General features: G+C 39.5%; 1 protein-coding gene across 1 annotated transcript in view; it reads right to left on the bottom strand.

The window, feature by feature from the left end:
• Positions 1 to 16,813, bottom strand: part of LOC148349686 (protein sprouty homolog 3) — a 29,432-nt gene extending 12,619 nt beyond the window's left edge. Inside the window, exon 1 of the mRNA XM_088321630.1 lies at positions 15,106 to 16,813. The gene's annotated coding sequence lies outside the window, so the exon portion shown is untranslated. The remainder of the gene's footprint in view (positions 1 to 15,105) is intronic.
• Between the last annotated feature and the right edge of the window lie 2,907 nt (positions 16,814 to 19,720).

Here is a 19,720-nt window from a genome sequence, read left to right on the forward strand (position 1 = left end):
ATTTGTATGACTGTTGTCCTATTGACAGATTCTCCCACCTCAGCTGTAGACCTCTGCAGTTCAACCAGAGTGATCATCGGCCTCTTGGCTGCATCTCTGATCAGTTTTATCCTTGTATGAGCTGAAAGTTTAGGGGGACGGCCCGATCTTGGTCGATTTACAGTGGTCTCATACTCCTTCCATTTCAATATTATTGCTTGCTCAGCGCTCCTTGGGATGCTTAAAGCTTGGGATATCTTTTTGCATCCAAATCCAGCTTTAAACTTCTCATCAACAGTATCTCGGACCTGGCTGGTGTGTTCCTCGTTTTTCATGCTGCTCTCTGCACTTTAAACAGACCTCTGAGACTATCACAGTGCAGGTGCATTTGTACAGAGACTTGATTACGCACAGCTGGATTCCCTTTATAATCGTTAGTCATTTAGATCAACATTGAATCATTCAGAGATCCTCACTGAACTTCTGGACAGGGTTTGCTGCACTGAAAGTAAAGGGGCTGAATAATTTTGCACACCCACTTTTTCGTATTTTTTTTTTTGTTAAAAAAAGGTTAAAATTCCAGTAAAGTGTGTTCCATTTCATGATTGTGTCCCACTTATTGCTGATGCTTCACAAGAAATTACAGTTTTAAATCTTTATGTTTGAAGTCTGAAATGTGGCAAAAGGTCACAAAGTTCAAGGGGGTCAAATAGTTTCGCAAGCCACTGTATGTGCATCTAAGCCGAATTTACAACATACAATAAAATACTGAAATCAGGGGGTAGTTAAAATGGTTATGGAGCATCTCAGCTAAGTGTTTGCAAGTTCTAAAGCGTCCAAACTTTTCAGAAAGCGGGCAAGATTTAGTGAGCTGAAAATGTGTGAGGCCGACTATTCAGCCTGGCATTCTTTTAATAAAATAGCCCTCTGTGAAAAGTTTGCAGTGCTTGGTGACTTTTGTAGCATTATCATTATACTTGTAGGATCTTGTGAAAAAGTGCTACTGTGCCCTCAAAACAGCTTCCAGTTGCTTCACCTTTTCACAGTCTTCATTTGCAGTTAGCTTTTTGTCGTCTACATGTTTCATGAGGCAGTGCCTCTTCATATTATATTCTTTGAAAACAGACACAGTCCCTTGGCAAATAAGGGAGATGCTGTTGTTTCAGAGTGAAAAATGATAACTTCCACTTGCCCTGGAAGCGACAGCCTTCACAGTATACTTTCCTTTTTTCAATTTACAGTCGCCATGTTGGAAATGAGATTAGCTAAAATTTTCACAGAAAGCAAAGGATAAGGTGGCCAAGGGGCTACTTCTTTTTTTGGCCTTTTTTTTGTTCTGTGGTCAACATTACTGGCGGGCCACATATTACTAATTTTATGACAGGCCGCGGGCCAGTAAAAGTTTGATCACGGGCCCAACTGGCCCCCGAGCCGCACTTTGGATATTACGGCTTAAAAGATTTCACAAGCCAAGAACTATCCATGGCTTACCTTTTTCCACAGGCTGATGTTTACTATTTCTTCTTGTTGTTTTACAAGCAAATGGCCTGGCATTGCCAGGCATTCTATATGGGCAAGGTTGTTGGAGCCGTGGTTTGTTTAAACGTGTGTATGAAAAACAATTGCATCAATCAAGGTGTTGGTTACAATCGACGATTGGATTCAGCTGCTTGGAGTCCGAAGCTGCAGTAACCAATTTAGCCACCAGATGACGTTGGAGACCCAACGAAACCAGACACTGCACAAGCAGATGTTTATCGATTTTGTTGGTATTTATTGGGGGTTCCTTCACATGAAACCTAACTAAAAACACTCACAGAAGCCCAAGGTTCAACTGTGGAAATTTTCACCAAAATCAGGTAAGCTTAAAGGCTTATGGTCATCTGTAACTTGAGGGTTACTGTCAGAGTGACAAGATACTTTTTTGTGTCAATAATCTTTCGCTGTGGGGGGTGGTTGGTCAGTGGGTCTGGGGGGGATTTATACAATTACTTTTTGAATGTTGTATCCAGTAACTCTATTTTTTTCAGTAACACACTCAACACTGCTTACCGGTTACTTTATTAGGTGCACCATCCAATGTGTTTGACAATTTTGCTAGAGGCCTTTTTTTTGCTATGGGAAAAAAAACCCTGGCAGGCTCAAGGTCGGAAATGCATTCCTTGCTTTGCCTTCCGCTGAGTCTGGACGGTCGATGGGGCTTTTTAATGGACCCAGCATGCTCTCTATGTGATGAGCTCATTCAAGCAAACAAGTTATTTAAAAAAGATAAATGAATAAAACATTTAAAATATGCGAGTAGGGGTAGATAAAGTCCTGAATTAAGACTTATAATTCAGAGTTCTTGGTAACTCTCAAACTAAAGCGACTTGTGAACGACCTACAAATGCCACGCTCAATTGCTGCATTAACGTCATCCATACTTCAAGTATGGTCTATTAAGCACTAAGACCCGGAGGCTTTCCTTCCTTGATGCTCTCCCGGGAGCAGCAGCAGCAGGATTGGATGACAATAAACTTGATGAGATACCGGATGTGCTGAATCTGACCGTGACGGAAAGACTGAAATAGACACTGAAGACCAGGATGGGAGAGGGGGAAGGGGGCCATCACAGGAAGGGCAGGGTCAGCCAACGACCGAGGGATCACTGCGCTATTAATGATTTTCAAATATAAATATGATCAAAGGCCATCTGAGGGAAAGTTGGAGAGGAAGTTCCCATAGCGCAAGGCTGGGGAACTATTTGAGTTTTGATAAAGTCCTCTGAGGGGCCATGATCAACTGATAAAAGTATGACAGAACAGCAAACAGTTTTTATGATGTTTTTCGGGAAATGTCAAGAAGGAGGAAGTTTGCCTTTTTTTGTTGAGTGCCGCAATTTCTAGTCCATTAGCAGTGTTGAGAGTAAAGCTTTCCTTTTTAGCGAATTCCCGGCATGCAATTACTTTACTCTGTAACAATTATTGTAACGTGTTATTAATACAATTTTTTAACTGAAATATCGTTACATGATGATGCATTACCCTGCTACTTTTTAAAAGCAGAACATCATATTCACTGATTTCTCTTCTTTGACAGTTCTTCCATCAATCATAGCGCAACACAATGCTGAAAACGACATTCGAGAGGGTTGGGCATGTTGACAGTCAAGTCATGTTCATATGTATAGCCCTTAATCACAAGGAGTCTCAAAAGGCTGTGCAGACCACAGATTATTGCAAACTACAGAATATTTTTACACCATCCCCTGATCTAAAACCTACATGAGGGCAAGGAAAAACTCTAAAACCTCAACATGAGGACAATGAAGAGAATTTTAAAAGGGACCGCACATGAGGTAATCCCCCTTCCAGGATGACTAGGCTGCAATGGATGTTGCAATAACAAATAATACAGAGATATTGTCAACTGGATATATAGGTCATTCATAAGCTATTGAATAGAAGTGTATTTTACGCCTGGATTAAAACACCTCCACAGAGAATGCAGATCAAATCTCAGGGGGCAGAGCATTCCACAATACCGGGGCCCGAATGGAGAATGCTCTCGAACCCGCGGTTCTCTTCTTGGCTCTTGGGGTGACTAGTAGACCAGCATTTTCAGTCTCCAGTAGCCATCGGTAGGCAGGTAGCAGAAGGGAGCGTGGCTTATACGTGAACAACAAAAACAATGGGGGAAATGGAGAATGAAAGAGTGCTGAAATTTGGTCTATTTGTCTTTAGATTTATTTTTGCTATACACCTGGAGGAAAAAAGAAAATGTCTTGGACATTACCCAAAAATGGAAAATGAAAAATTTCATTGGTTTGAAGACGAAAGACAAACTAGACATGGAGTGTCTCAGTTGTGTTAGTTTGCAAGCTGTCAATATTGCACAAGCCAAGAAATATGAAGAGTTCACCTATTGCACAGGTTGGTGTACACATGTTATTTTATCGTGTGGCTATTTTAAGGCAGGTTTTGGGGGTTAAGCTTCAATGCGAGTTTATACGGTGATTTGAATTATTTTCAGAGTAACACGCTAATTTTAAGTTTTAGTGATTTTGGGGAGTAATGCAATTTAAATGAAGAAACGTGTAACTATAACTAATTACTTTTTTTCAGTAACGTGTCAGACAGTATCCACAGGTACATGCTGGATCTTTTAAAAACTCAAATCTCAGGAACAAGGATGAATAGGCTTGGAGACTGCCTCTTCCCCAGGGCTATCACCATCCTAAACAAGCACACCAAAGAGTGAACAATACATACCTTGCCAGTTGCATTTGAAAAGGGGTACTGATATCTTATTTATCAATTAGTTTGGGATTCCATTTTTGCTGCTGGATTTTATTGCACTTCTTTTCGTATAGTTATGATGCACTATTTTCTATTGCACTTTCATTACAACTTAGCCCGGTCGTCTTTAAAGTCTTTATTACATGTTTATCCTGGAGTGCCATGTCTAATCTTGTTGCAAACAATGCTCACTACGTTGGTGTTAATGTCCATGAAGACAATAAATCAAGTTTTCATAGTATCATAAAATTTTGAAAATCATTTTTATTAGTTATCCTTCATAAAACACGCTTTATTTCAAGCTTCTTTTTTGGGGGGGGTCATTGAGTAATTTCCGGTTACAACAAACACTTGATATTTTAAAGATTAAATGTATTTAAAAAACTGTCAATGTAAAGGGCAGTTTTGGGGGTAACACGTTACAAAAGGATGCAATTACTACTTAAAAACAGTTCACAAATTTTAATGCCATCTTATATGTACCTGTTCCCCCCTCACTCAGAACGGATTGAAGAACTCTTAGTCTGCTAGCATCACACCGCTTATCACGTTGTTTGAGTAGAGTTGACAGGTTTATATGGCCCTACAACATACAAAATACTCCCGACTGATATCCTCCCTACCATATATACTCGCAACTAAGCTGTTTTTACAACAATAAAATAAAATGCTGAAATCAGGGAGTCAGCTTAAACGCACAAGTTTAGTCGTGTGTCACTAGTAGCGAATAGTGTCTTATACAGGAACAACAAACCAACAGAAAATCAATCGGCCAAACGTAAGCACAGAATTCATGGTAAAAGCTTGTTGTATTTTGTTTTTTTATTTGTAATTTCGGTATATTTCGGTAAATTGTGATAAAAAGTTTAATTTTAGTAGACACTCAAAATAAAGCGAGCAGGCATTCATGGATTTTGAACTTGCAAGGAGGATCAGGAGAGGGGTTCTCACAAAAGAAAATTCCATCACTTCCTAAAGTTCTCCTCAGAGCTCCCTCTTTTTAATAAATCTGTAAGGTAACAAAAAACAAATCAGCCCTGAGGGGTGTGGAATCTAAGAACACCAATATGATTGGCCAATAGGTACAGTGATGCATTCAAAAGAAAACAAATTTGGCTTGATTGTGAAGATATTTAGTCTAAAGATCTTAGAATCATAGGAAAATCGCCTGATTAGGCGAGAGCAAAGTTTTTTGTGCAACAAAGTAAAGGCAGAGCTACCTTACTAAAGTTGTCTTTCGGAGCAAATTGTACATTTCCAAAGAACTGCGGTTGTATAGTGCATTAGTTGGCTCGTTAGTGCTTCTGCTGTGGTGTTTAAAAAACTCCATTCATACCCTCCCTTCCTTTCTCTATCATCCATTTCATCTTCTCTCTCATCCCCTGTTACGCTTTTTGGCTAGTTATTTCAGCTACCACCTCCATGCTCCATATCATACCCGCACTCCCATCCCCCACGTCACTCCATCCCATCATCTATCGGCCCACCCCAGCGGAGATGGCTATCGACATTTTGCATCCGACCTTGAGAACAATCGATGGCAACCCTCACCAGCCCGGCCCGGTCACGTTTACACACACACGTGCACACATTTGTCCGTTATGGTAGGCCTGATTTATGGCCCCAATGGGGGGTGGGAAGGGAAAGGGAAAGGGGGGATTTGGGGTCCCCACAGTGCAGAAGATCCCCCATGATTAGACTTTGTAAGTAGCTTTTTTCCCGTTTTATTGGGTTCCTCTTGACCCATGTGGCCCATAAATAAGGTTCAACAAATGTACATTTCAATGTATTAGTGTTATTTTTAAATCAAACTGACACTAATACTAACACTAATACATTACTATTACATACACTGATTAGTAGTGTATGTAATAGTAATGTATTAGTGTTATTTTTAAATAAAACTGACAAGGAGACACACTAACACAAACTTCTGTGATTTAAGATCCCTAAACTAAAAGTCATAATGTGATGTAATTCAAACATAAAAAATAGTTAGGAAGAGTCATGTATTTTTTCCTTAATGACTTCTAAACTTTTGTCAACATAAAGTAATGCCGTATTTTACAGACTATAAGGCACACCTAAAACCCCTTAATTGGCCAGAAATTTGAAAGTGCAATTATCAACCTGGTGCGCCTTATCTACCGGGGGAAAAAATAATCTGGAGATGCATAGTTACAAAATAATTCTATCTATCTACCCTGGTCGTATCCCTTGAAGGGGTGACAGACAGCAAGACAAGCACATACAAAAACAAATAAAATTATAAAAAGTGAAAAAGTAGCAAAAAAACACACAAAACTTTTTGGACCATGATCAAACTAAATGTCCAAACACCCAAACAAGTTAAGCACCTCAGCACTCAAGTTGGTCATGCTTTCGTCCCTCCAGATGAAACAGGACACAAAAAAGCGGCCATGTCACTCGGGTCAGGGTGACACAACACACTTTTCTGTTCAACAGCAGGGCCCGACAGCTTTCACTGGTTTACCCCTGCCGCATCATACGGGTGCCCTGCCCATCCCTTAGAACAGGTCTAAACATCCCACTATCCTTTTACAACACCTCTCCACTCATTCCTATCACCAACAAGAGCTCTAGCTTCCACTATATTCAGACCTCTTTTCTGCAGTGCACTCATAACACCATCCATCCACGTCAATCGTGGCCTTCCTCTTGGTCTTCTTCCATTTACTTCTGCTCTGTAGATCCTATTCAACATTTGCTCCTCATCCATCCTCTCCATGTGTCCAAACCAACCGAGTACTCTCTTATCCACACCCTTGCTCAATTCCACTACTACTCCAGTTCTGTCTCAATTTCATTCCTCAATCCATCCAATCTTGTCACTCCTAACATACTCCTCAAACACTTCATCTCAAAAACATTTACTCTCCTTCTCAAATCTGCGTTCAGGCTCCAAGTCTCTGCACCATACAAAATACTCACTCAAAAAATAATGATACTGTACTGCATAAAGTAATTTTTCTGCCAGATTGACTCCAATGTGGTCAAAATTCAGACAAAAAGGAGATACTGACACATTTACTTCATCCAATGTTGTCCAAATTCAGTCCAATAATATCTCATATGATATCTAACATGCACATCTGTAAAAGCCTTTTCATGTTAAAAGGCTCATTAAAGTTTTGGGGAATCAGCTTTGTGACATGTTTCCATCAGGGGCGAGCCTATTTCTGCAATCGAGTGTACATCAAGAAAGAAAAGAAAACATGTATCAAAACAATATTTGAATTTTTATGTTATTGCTGTATTTTTCTGACTATAAGGCACACCTAAAACTGCAAATTAGTCAGAAAGTTTCTCTTATATACATGAAAATATGTTTGATAATATTGTTAATACATAGTTACAATTAAATTTTACTTCATACAGTAACGATTCTGCTTTGAGAAACATATAGAATGGTCTTCGAGTGCTTTCTTGTGGTTAACATGATAATCAATTGTTGATGAAAGGAAATAAAAAAGAAGAGCATTACTTGGATGGCAGCTCAGCCGACAACTGTCAGGTGCTCATTGCAAATCTTCTTTTGTTATTGGTTTTGGTTAATAATTGTCCGTAAGAAACGTAATAAGATAACTTGAAGATTTTTCTTTATGGTATATCAAAGATGACACTCATGCAAGCATTGGTAACTTACATCTTCCTCCAGGCTTCCTCTCACAGGAAAACTACAAAAGAAATTCCAGGCCATGGTGATGCAGTGCTGAGGTTTTGAGTTTTTCCCTGCCCTCAAGTAAGTTTTAGATCAGGGGATGTCCAGACCAAAACTTTTTGTGATTAAGGCCTATACTTGACTTGACAAGAAACTTCTAGGCATACGCTACATAGCCCATGTGACAAACAGTTCAAAACACTGTCAGAGGGCACTATGGACCCTACGAAGAACTGTTGTCAACTGAGCACAGAAGAAAACTGCAGTGGTATGTTCACGCCACATGATCATCAGGACTGGCCAAAATACTTCTCCGGGGCAGAGTCCAAGGGAGCAGGAAGACAGAAAAAGAACTGGGCTGATAACATTACTGGTAACAATTGACTGGTGTTAACTTTGCCATGTCCAAAAAATAAGTTGGTGACAGTCAACAGTAGAGAAAATTGAGTTGCGTCCTCACTGGTGCCCTGACAAACCAGGCGGTTAAGGGATCCATAAACCATGATTGTTCTTTACAAAATTACGTACTCTTGCATGAATTGTTGTTGGCATTTCTTCGCTTAGCTTAGAATATATCTGTATAGTTAGCAAGCTAACGGGACTTTTTTGGTACTGTGTAAAGAATACGAGTTTTTTTTGGGTGTACATAGTTTGTTAGCTGACAAAAAAAAGAGGATAGTTCGGAGTGAGTTGTCAAACCAGAAGTCATTGTTTATGTTCTATAAAATAAATGATTTAAATTGAATTATATTTATTTATTTTTTATGTAACCCTAGCTCTTACTGTAGTTTTAATCCCCTCCTATGTATAGTCCAGTGCAACTTCCATCCATCCCACCATTATCTGCACCGCTTATCCTCAGTAGGGTCGCGGGGGTGCTGGAGCCCATCCCAGCCATCCTCGGGCAGTGGGCAGGGAACACCCTAAACTGGTTGCCAGCCAGTCGCAGGGCACACAGGGACAGACAATTTGCTCGCTCATTCACACCTAGGGACAATTTGGACCATCCAATTAACCTGACATGCATGTTTTTGGAATGTGGGAGGAAACCGGAGTGCCCGGAGGAAACCCACGCACGCACTGGAAGAACAAGCAAACTCTACACAGGAGGTTCTACCAGTGCAACTTGTATATGAAAATACATGACAAAAGACTATTTTGGAGGGGGGGGGCTCTCTTAATTTAGTGCTTTATTATGCGAAAATTACTCTGAAGTAAAAATTATTAGTAAAGTAGTAAAAATTATTATGAAGTAGTGACTTTTGAGAGGAAATTATTCTCAAACGGGTGTCCCTAGGCTTGCACAATTTTGAGAAAAAAACTAATTGCGATTTTTAGGACCAGTATTGCAATCTCGATGCAATTTTCAATTTTAAAAGAAAGGTGCATTTTCTGTGCTAGTTTTCTTATTTTTGTAAATACTTAGCCCTTGGATGTATGTCCTACCAGTACATACATACTCCCATGAGCGGCGTCAAAAACTAGTGGGGAAAAAAGATAAAAATACTAATGGCAACAAACATGTTTTATGAGGAATACCTTAAATATGATATTAAAACCTTTTTTTTTATTTCTAAAGATTTTGAAGAATAACAACCTTTCGGATCAATTATTTATCCCAGTTATGAATCTGAGTGACATGCTTTAACCTGCTAGAGGGCCGTCAGACTGTTTAAAGCAAAGACCTGTCTGTATGATGTCACCAGTCACTGGTCCTATTGGAGTCTCCATATTACCACTTTTGGAAATACTTAGATATGCCCTTGGAAAAATATGTAATATAGTAATGTTTAGTTTTTCAGTTTGTGATAAACTTTGACATAGGACCAGGTATGGCTTCATGCTATTGTCCCAGCTTTTCCCCATCTAAGATGCATACCTGTCAACCTGTACGGCTTTGCCGTACAAAGTACGTTTTTTATTCATTTTAAGACGAGTGCGACTTACAAGGAAATCTGTACGAAAAACGCAAATTTGTCAATTATGGGTACCATCCGGTATACACCGACTATCACGAAACGGCAAATCAATCAAGTCAAACGAGTTCGCCGCAGAAGCCTCTATCTCGGTATCTTTTTTTTTCGTTGCAAACGAAGCGAGCAGTTTGATGCTTCTGTGCGCATGCGATTGCCGCCTGGGGATTTCCCATCATGCATCATTCCGAAAAAAAAAATTATGGTGTACTATTTTGTATTTTGTACAGGAAAATACGAATATGTATGGCCGTGGAGCAGTGGAGGCTGACAAGTATGAAGATGCCAATGCTACACTCATCTGCAGGCAAATTATTGCATTAAAATAATCAGGGGAGAATAAAAAAAACAACCATTTATGTGTGTTCCAACTTAGATAACTCAATGTTAGTAGCACTTCAGTATTTTAATTAGCGACAAAACTTCAGAATGTTACTTTCAAAAGAGACCAAAACCTTCCAGATTCTCCAAACAGTTCAACAACAACATTCAATTTACTCTGGGTACATCTTGGACTGATATTTTAGGTGAATTTTACATGAATGTTAAATAAACAGTGTCCTCTTCTGGGTAACTAATTTAGGGTTGCTGTCTGTACATCATTGGGGAAAAAAACGCAGTATCATGCGATTACACAATTGCACTACGTCACATCCTAATGTCGATTAGATTTCAGTCAATCGTCACATTCCGAACCATGGGTGAATAAACTTTTTATAGTGAAACAAATTAGGTTAAAACATTTTGGCAGAAGGGTGGGGCCAAGAAGATAAAAATCTATTGATTTTAATTTTTGTACCGGCAATACATATGGGAAAAAGATCATGTAGACCCATCCACTTTTTCTCATCCGCATTTATAAATAGACATGGGCACATGTAAATGTTGTACTTAATTTTATATTTATCAATTAATTTTGTCAAATTAGTTATGAAATTAAGTTGTTGTTTGCATTTAACACAGCGCTTGTGGCTGATTTTGAGGAAAAATTGAAAAGGTTGATAATGGAGTTTGGAAGAGTGTGTGATAGGCGTAAGTTATGTGTGAATGTTGGCAGAAGTATGGTGATGAAGTGTTCACATGATGGAATGGGCATGGCGTTGGAAATAAGGTTGAATGGACAGGTGCTGGAAGAAGTGAAAAGCTTTAGGTACTTGGGTTGTGATTTAGCTTTAGTTGGTTGAATGGAGTGCGAGGTATTGCCCAAAGTGAATCAATGAAGCAAGGTTTTGGGTGCTCTGAGAAGATTGTTGTGTAACAAGAGTATGAGTATGGATGTTGAGAGAGGACTGTATGAGAGTGTGATTGAGCCGACTTTTGTAAGTTGCAGAGGCTTGGAGCCTGAACGCGGATTTGAGAATAAAATCAAATGTTTTTGAGATGAAGTGTTAGAGGAGTATGTTAGGAGTGACAAGATTGGATAGATTGAGAAATGAAATCGAGAGGGATATAACTGGAGTAGTAGTGGAACTGAGCAAGTGTGTGGATAAGACAGTACTTGGTTGGTTTGGACACATGGAGAGGATGGATGAGGAGCAAATGTTGAAGAGGATCTACAGAGCAGAAATAAATATGAGACCAAGAGGTAGTTTGCGATTGACGTGGATGGATAGTGTTTTGAGTGCACTGAAGGAAAGAGGTCTAAATGTAGTGGAAGCTAGAGCTCTTGTTGGTGATAGGAATGAGTGGACAGGTGTTGTAAAAGGATAGTGGGATGTTTAGACGTGTTCTAAGGGATGGGCAGGGCACCTGTATGATGCGGCAGGGGTAAAGCATTTAAAGCTGTCGGGCCCTGCTGTTGAACAGAAGAGTGTGTTGTGTCACCCTGACCCGTGTGACATTTGCCCCGTTTGATCTGGAGGGACGAAAGTATGACCAACCTGGGTGCCGAGGTGCTTGACTTGTTTGGGTGTTTGGGCATTTAGGTTGGCTTGGTCAAATTTGTTGTGTTCTTTGCTACTTTTTCCCATTTTCTTTACTTGTTTTTGTGTATGTTTGTCTTGCTGTCGGTCACCCCTCTCAAGGGATACGATCAGGGTAGATAATATTTGTGAAACACACAGGTTTAAGCTAAAATAATTACAGGACTGTCTCAGAAAATTAGAATATTGTGATAAAGTTCTTTATTTTCTGTAATGCAATTAAAACAACAAAAATGTCATACATTCTGGATTCATTACACATCAACTGAACAATTTCAAGCCTTTTATTATTTGAATATTGCTGAATTTGGCTTACAGCTTAAGAAAACTCAAAAATCCTATCTCAAAATATTAGAATACTTCCTCAGACCAAGTAAAAAAATAATTTTATAACAGCAAAACTAAATCAAACATTTGAAAATGTCCATTGATGCACTCAGTACTTGGTTGGGAATCCTTTTGCACGGATTACTACATCAATCCGGCGTGGCATGGAGGCAATCAGCCTGTGGCATTGCTGAGGTGTTATTGATGCCCAGGATGCTTCGATAGCGGCCTTCAGCTCATTTGCATTTGTAGGTCTGGTGTCTTTCATCTTCTTCTTAACTATACCCCACAAATTCTCGATGGGGTTCAGGTCAGGGGAATTAGCAGGCCAATCAAGGACAGTGATGCCATGGTCAGTGCACCAGTTACTGGTGGTTTTGGCACCGTGGGCAGGTGCCAGATCATGCTGGAAAATGAAATCCTCATCTCCATAGAGCTTTTCAGCAGATGGAAGCATGTAGTGCTCTAAAATCTCTTGGTACACAGTTGCATTTACTCTGGACTTGATGAAACACAGTGGACCAACACCAGCAGCTGACATGGCTCCCCAAACCATTGCTGACTGTGGGAACTTCACACTGGATTTCAAGCAACTTGGATTTTGCTCCTCTCCAGCCTTTCTCCAGACTCTGGCGCCTTGACTTCCAAATGAAATGCAAAACTTGCTTTCGTCTGAAAAGAGGACTTTGGACCACTCTGCAACTGTCCAGTGCTTCTTCTCCATAGCCCAAGTCAGACGCTTCTTCCGTTGTCTTGAGTTCAGAAGTGGCTTGACCATGGGAATACGGCTATTGTAGCCCATTTCCCGGACACGTCTGTGAACTGTGGCTTTTGATACCTGGACTCTAGCTTCAGCCCACTGTCTTTGAAGCTCCCCCAAATTCTGGAAGCGGCTCTTCTTCACAATTTTGTTAAGGCTGCGGTCATCTCTCTTGGTTGTGCAGCATTTCCGGCCACATTTTTCCCTTCCAACAGACTTTTTGTGGATATGCTTTGAAACTGCACTCTGTGAACAGCCTGCTCTTTGAGAAATTTCTTTTTGTGTCTTACCCTCCTGATGGAGGGTATCAATGCAGTCAGATCAGCAGTCTTCCCCATACTTGTGATTTAGTTTACTGAACCAAGCTGAGTGTTTTTAAGGCTCAGGAAACCCTCACAAGGTGTTTCGAGTTAATTAGATGATTCAGGTGATTAGTTGAATAGCCTACTTGTATACTTTTTCATGATATTCTAATATTTTGAGATAGGATTTTTGAGTTTTCTTAAGCTTTAAGCCAAATTCAGCAATATTAAAATAATAAAAGGCTTGAAATAGTTCAGTTGATATGTAATGAATGCAGAATGTATGACATTTTTGTTTTTTTAATTGCATTACAGAAAATAAAGAACTTTATCACAATATTCTAATTTTCTGAGACAGTCCTGTATAACGAATACATGTGAAATTAATGCTTCTTGAGAAAAAATATAAGTGTAGTACCAAACAATTGTATTAGTAGTACTTTTGTTTATCAGTTTATATATGTTTATGCATATCAGTATGAATATATCACTTCAAATTGGTCTCCCTACCGCAGTTACTTAAGAGTGTTGAGGTGTTAACTGACAATTGTATCCTAAAAAATTGTTTCAAAACAAGGTGCGAGCAAAGTTATTTTGAAAAAAATGTCACAAAATACTGCAATCGACGATCTCAATGTATTTACCTTCAGTGCAGACATCGCTGCATCATCCATTCCTACCGCCCACCAAATTAAGTTGTTCTACATTCTTTCTTAGAGCTTCTAAGTAAAAGGTTTGTTATGGATTAAAGCATCTTCTCTGGCTTTTCATCATAAATTTTCTCAAGAATTAATATATATTCTTCCATGATCTTCCATTTAAAGGATTATTTAGCAATTTCCAGCCAAAACGGGATCGGTGTGACACCTTGACTCTAAAGTTAAAAATTGTGTCCTTTATATACTGGACCGAACCCTAAATGATTTACAACTCTCTCGGCTTCAGATGAGTGATGTGGCTATGAATAAAACATATTGAAAAATTGCAAAAGTTCAATTCTATCTCCGAGTCATGTATATAGTCAAGTCAGGTTTATTTGTGTATGTACTCAATGAAAAGTCATATATGGCCCACAAGACTCAGTAAAAACTTAGCATGCTAAATATATTGTTCAATCAGCTTCCAGGGGTGGAAACGTGTTTGATCGATACAAAAATGCAGCAAAGAAATAATTTAATGTTATGTGCTTTAAATCCATCTTAGAACAGCATAACCATAAGCACCTCCATGCACCAATTACCTTCATACCATTATAAACCACATTACATGATTACAGTCAAATCAAAGCTGTTTTTTTAAACCTTCTGACCAATATACACTAATATTCAAAAGTTTGGGATCGCTAGGAAATGTTCTTATCTTTGAAAGCCAAGCAACTGAAGAGCTCCTACAACCGTGTGCACCACTCCCTTCAGAGAACAGCATAAACAGCCTCTAACCAGAGTAAAGATAAGTAGGAGTTCAACCAAACAAGTGAATAAGTACATTGAAGTCTCTAGTTTGAATAATAGATGCTTTGAAGGTCTTCAACTAGCAGCTTTGCTAAATAGTACCTGCAAAAAAACTAGTGTCAACGTCTACAGTAAATCAGCAACTCAGAAATGCTGGCCTTCAAGGGATTTGGCAAATAAATATTTTATTTAAGACTGGCCAACGAAAGGGAGAGATTATAATAGGCAAAATCGCACAGAAATTGGAGAACAAACTTGATAAATAAATGTGTGACTTTTCATGGAAAACACGAATTGCCTGGGTGACCCCAAACTTTTGAACAGCAGTGCATATTTTTACCTATTTAAGCAAACAAATTTACAAAAACGGTGACAGTTTTTTTTTTTATGTCGCAGCACTCCCACAAAAACTTTTCAGAGGGATGCACTTACCTCTAATTCGATTGAGGTCCATTTTTGTGCTGGTGCTCGTCCCTTTACGCAAAAATGATCCTCACGTGAAATAAAGTTCGATTTCAAAGTGCATTTGCTGTAACTGTGACAACACAATTCACAGGGTGCTGTAAGTAGAAAAAGCCCTTTTTAAAACTGATGTGAAATGAATGTCCATGTGCACGCACACGGGGGGGAGAGAAAAGCTTGGTGGATGCTCTCTATCAGCAGGATGTGCCCTCTTCCTCCTCCTCCTCTTCCTCCTCCTCTTCCCGGAGCTGGGATCCCTTTGCGTCCTCCTGAGGTCACCTCCTCCCCCACCGCTGTTGCAGTTCTTCTAAAACTCGGTGCGGGAGGCTTTCCGATGATGCTGACGACCAAAGACCAGGGTGAGGCGTGGTCGTTTGAGTTAAGAAAGTATACAAGTGCGTCAAAGTCAAGAAAGTGGGAGGCAGGGATTGTTTAGGAGGACTTGGCTTTTCCAGCGCGGTCCTTCAGTTTTTGTTTCTTCTCCGGAGATGAATGGCTGCGAGACTTCTCCTGCTCGCACGTTCTCTCTCTCGGTCAAATGCGCAAGCATGCACGCACATGCACTCCTCCCTCTCGGTCCCCACCCACTCCCATCACTGAATTCAAACCACTTTGTGCATGTGCGCTCAAGTGGTCATCATCAGTGTTGGGCACGTTGCTGAAAGAACATACAGTAATCTCTCGGATATTGCGGTTAATAAGGACCTTAACGTGAAAATCAGCGAAATAGTGACTCTACAGTATCACCACGCCCCCCTACAGTCGCCAAAATTAATTTTCCTTAGGGCACCAGACACGTTAAATAAATAAAATGAACAAAGTATACGAGAGTATACGACTGCAAAAATACAATAAATACAATTACAGGTATAATTAGTAAAAAAAAGGATGACATTATTTTTTACATACAGTAAGGTTACATATAGATCCCTTTTATTGTTTGTAACCAAGTGTGACAGCCTAGCTGCACGCGCCTTGTTAACAGAACAGTGGAATTCATGTCAGATTATACCAGGCAAACAGAAAAAGATCGCCGATCGTAAATAGTAGCATCTTGAAAAAGCACAAAGTATCTGCGAGTAGCAAGATAGCGACTTTATGTTCATGATCAAAGTCAACAAAAACATGTTCTTTTGATCGGCGCTACACATAGATTGTTGCTCTCACATGTAACACTATACTCACAAATGCATAACTATACCCTCTCTCATACTGAGAGTCATACCCACGCACAAACACAACTATACTCTGATACATACCACTATAGTCTCACACACACTAATATACTCTCTCACACACACTACTATAATCCCTCACTCAGATAGTGAAGATTTTATGCATGACTTTTTTACCTTGCATACGCCGGTCCAAATTGTGTAAATAACAGTTAGCATACCACTTTATGCAAGGAGGTAAATTTGACAAAAAATATAGCTCAGATGACCAGTTTATATAGACAGTAGCTTTGTTCACAAATAATTTAAAACTTTAGAATGATTTATCTTCTTTGGCTTGTGTTGGTGATATCAAAACAAATATTTTTGTGTGTGTTTTTTGCTACATTTTCCTTTTTTTAATTTTCTTTGTTTTTGTATGTGTTTGTCTTGCTGTCGGTCACCCCTCTCGAGGGATATGACCAGGGTGGATAGATAGATAGATAGATAGATAGATAGATAGATAGATAGATAGATATATTTATATATACATACATGTAAAATATATATATATATATATATATATATATATATATATATATATATATATATATATATATATATATATATATATATATATATATATATATATATATATATATATATATATATATATATATATATATATATATATGAATTTGGGGCAGCACGGCAGCGCAGTGGTTAGCGCTTGTGCGGCACAGTTCATGTCATGGGAACCTGTCGTGGGTTCAAATCCAGCTCCAGACTTCCTGTGCGGAGTTTGTATGTTCTCCCCGTGCTTGCGTGGGTTTCCTCCGGGCACTCCGGTTTCCTCCCACATTCCAAAAACATGCATTTCAGGTGAATTGGCCGGTCTAAATTGTCCCCAGGTGTGAATGAGCGAATGAGTTGTCTGTCCCTGTGTGCCCTGCGATTGGCTGGCAACCACTTCAGGGTGTCCCCTGCCCACTGCCCGGAGATGGCTGGGATAGGCTCCAGCCCCCCCGCGACCCTAATGAGGATAAGCGGTACGGCTAATGAGATGAGATGAGAGATATATGAATTTGCTTTACCATGCCGTACATGCTTTTATTTTCACAATGAAAAACAATTTCTAGGTGTAGAAACAAAATGTCTGCGATGAGTTTGGGGATCAAATAAAGCCGTGTTCCTCAACTGTTGGGTTAGGACCCAAAAGAGGGTCATTGACCTGTTTTCAATGGGTTGTGGGCCTTTGCCGTAGCAAAATAATGCTAGTAAAATAGGGTAATTTAAACTCCTTAACAGCAGATGGCGATAATTGCCTGCAAATACAAGTCGACACCCGACCAACAGAGTTTATTTACACAGTTTGAACATGGCCAAACGCAGATCAATTGGAGAATATATGAGGTATGGATTTTAAAGCCACAGAAGTGAAGCGTTTGCGATTTCATTAAAAATGCAGCTAATTGAGTATTACGGGTTGCTTTGGTTTTTGCTGGTATTTTTTTAATGTAAATTTATTCTTAACCGAAAACATTTGGAGAGGCTTTGATTTAGATCAATTAAGTTGAGATTTAGATTATCGTCCTTCTTATTAACACAAGGTCACAATTTCTTGAGAAGTTTTAACAATCACATTTTCATTTATTTCATGCAAACTCTCATCCAAATGTCAGTTTCTGAAATGGATTCCGTCACAATTGAACATCCGGCTTTCTTTCCTCCCCGTTTTTGCCAGCTGTTTCTCAGGTCACACCCACATGCCCTCTAGTTGCGGCTGATATGTGGGTGAGCAGATGAGCCCAGACACCGATCCATTAAGTGACCAGGCCCGGCTTGATTGGCTCCGGATGGAGCAAAAAAACCCCACCCCTGGCCGCCTCCCTCCCCCTTGAAATAGCTCGATTGGCCTCTGGCCAGGCGGCCATTTCCTGTGTCTGAGAGGAGCTCCAGCCACCGGGGCTCGAATGCATTTCCTGACTGAGAATAAAAGTTTTATTAATGAGCGCTCGTGCATCGGCAGCCTGCATTGAGAGGCCGTTTGAGAAGTAAATCATACTTGCGCTCACATATAGCATCATACTTCACACATACACAACTATCCTCTCAAATAGACAGTCATATTCATACACAGACACAACTATACTTGCTCATACATACTAAACTCTCACACTACTATAATCTCTCATTTATATTACAAAAGTGTCTTATATGCGCAATTGGATTAGGGTTTTTAATGGTGTGTGAGAGAATATAATAGTGTGTGTGAGAATCAATAGTAGTGGGAGGTGGGGGGCTATGTGTGGGAGTATGTGTGGGACCATGTGTTTGAGTAGTGTATGTTAGAGAGTGTAATAGTGCGTTTGAGTCTATAGTAGTGTGTGTGTATGAATATAGTTGTATGTGTGTGTGAGAGTATTTGTATGTGTGTGTGAAGGCATTGTAATATTAATGAGAATATGATATTAGGTGTAAGAAAGTATAGCTGTGTATGTATGTATATAAAAGTATAATAGTATAGTGAGAGAGTATAGTAGTATTTTGCATGGGTATGACTGTGTCTGTATGGGAGTATAGTTGTGCATTTGTGAGAGTATGATGTTATATATGAGAGCAAGTATGATACACTTCCCTGACACCATCTTAAAATATGAGAGTTCAGTTCTCATTATATGAGAGGCCGTTTGAGAGGCCGTTTGAGAGGTATATCATAGTTGCTCTCACATGCTCTACTATACTCTCACTATAACTATACTCCCATGCAGAAACACAACTTAAACATACTACTACACTCTCACTCTCTTCTATGCTCTCACTCATACAACAATACTCTCATGCACACAGTATGATATTCTCATACACACACTTCAATACACTCCCACACATATTACTATACTCTCATACACACATTACTATACACTCTCAGAGGTATTACTATACACTCTCACAGTATATTACTATACTGTCACACATTCTACTGTACTCATTCACACATAACTAATACTGGGGGTACTCCAGTTTAGTGTGAAACTGTAAATTATATACACACAGTGAATCTCCTTGGTTACCAGTCCACAAAGTAAAACAACACTGTGGAGTAGAGATTTTGTTGGATGGTGTAAAGTTGCAGAAGTTAGATGGTTTTAAGTGTTTGGGTTGGTATGTCGTTTGGGGCCAGAAGTGAAGAAGAGGGTATGTAAAGGGTGCAAGGCAATTGGTGTGCTGAACTGGTTGTTCAAATGTAGAAATCTGCATATGGATGCGAAGTGAGTGTGTATGATTGTGGGTTGGTACCAACAGTGATAGCTCAGAGACGTGGGGCTTGGGAGTAAATGAGCGTAATAGATTACATGTCTTTGAAATTAGATGTTTGAGTGGTACGTGTGGAGTGACATGACTGGATAGGTTAAGGAATAAAGAAGTAT

The sequence above is a fragment of the Urocampus carinirostris genome, chromosome 17, assembly GCF_059441175.1.
Source record: "Urocampus carinirostris isolate Australia breed hairy pipefish chromosome 17, RoL_Ucar_1.0, whole genome shotgun sequence".
Classification (NCBI taxonomy): Eukaryota; Metazoa; Chordata; class Actinopteri; order Syngnathiformes; family Syngnathidae; genus Urocampus; species Urocampus carinirostris.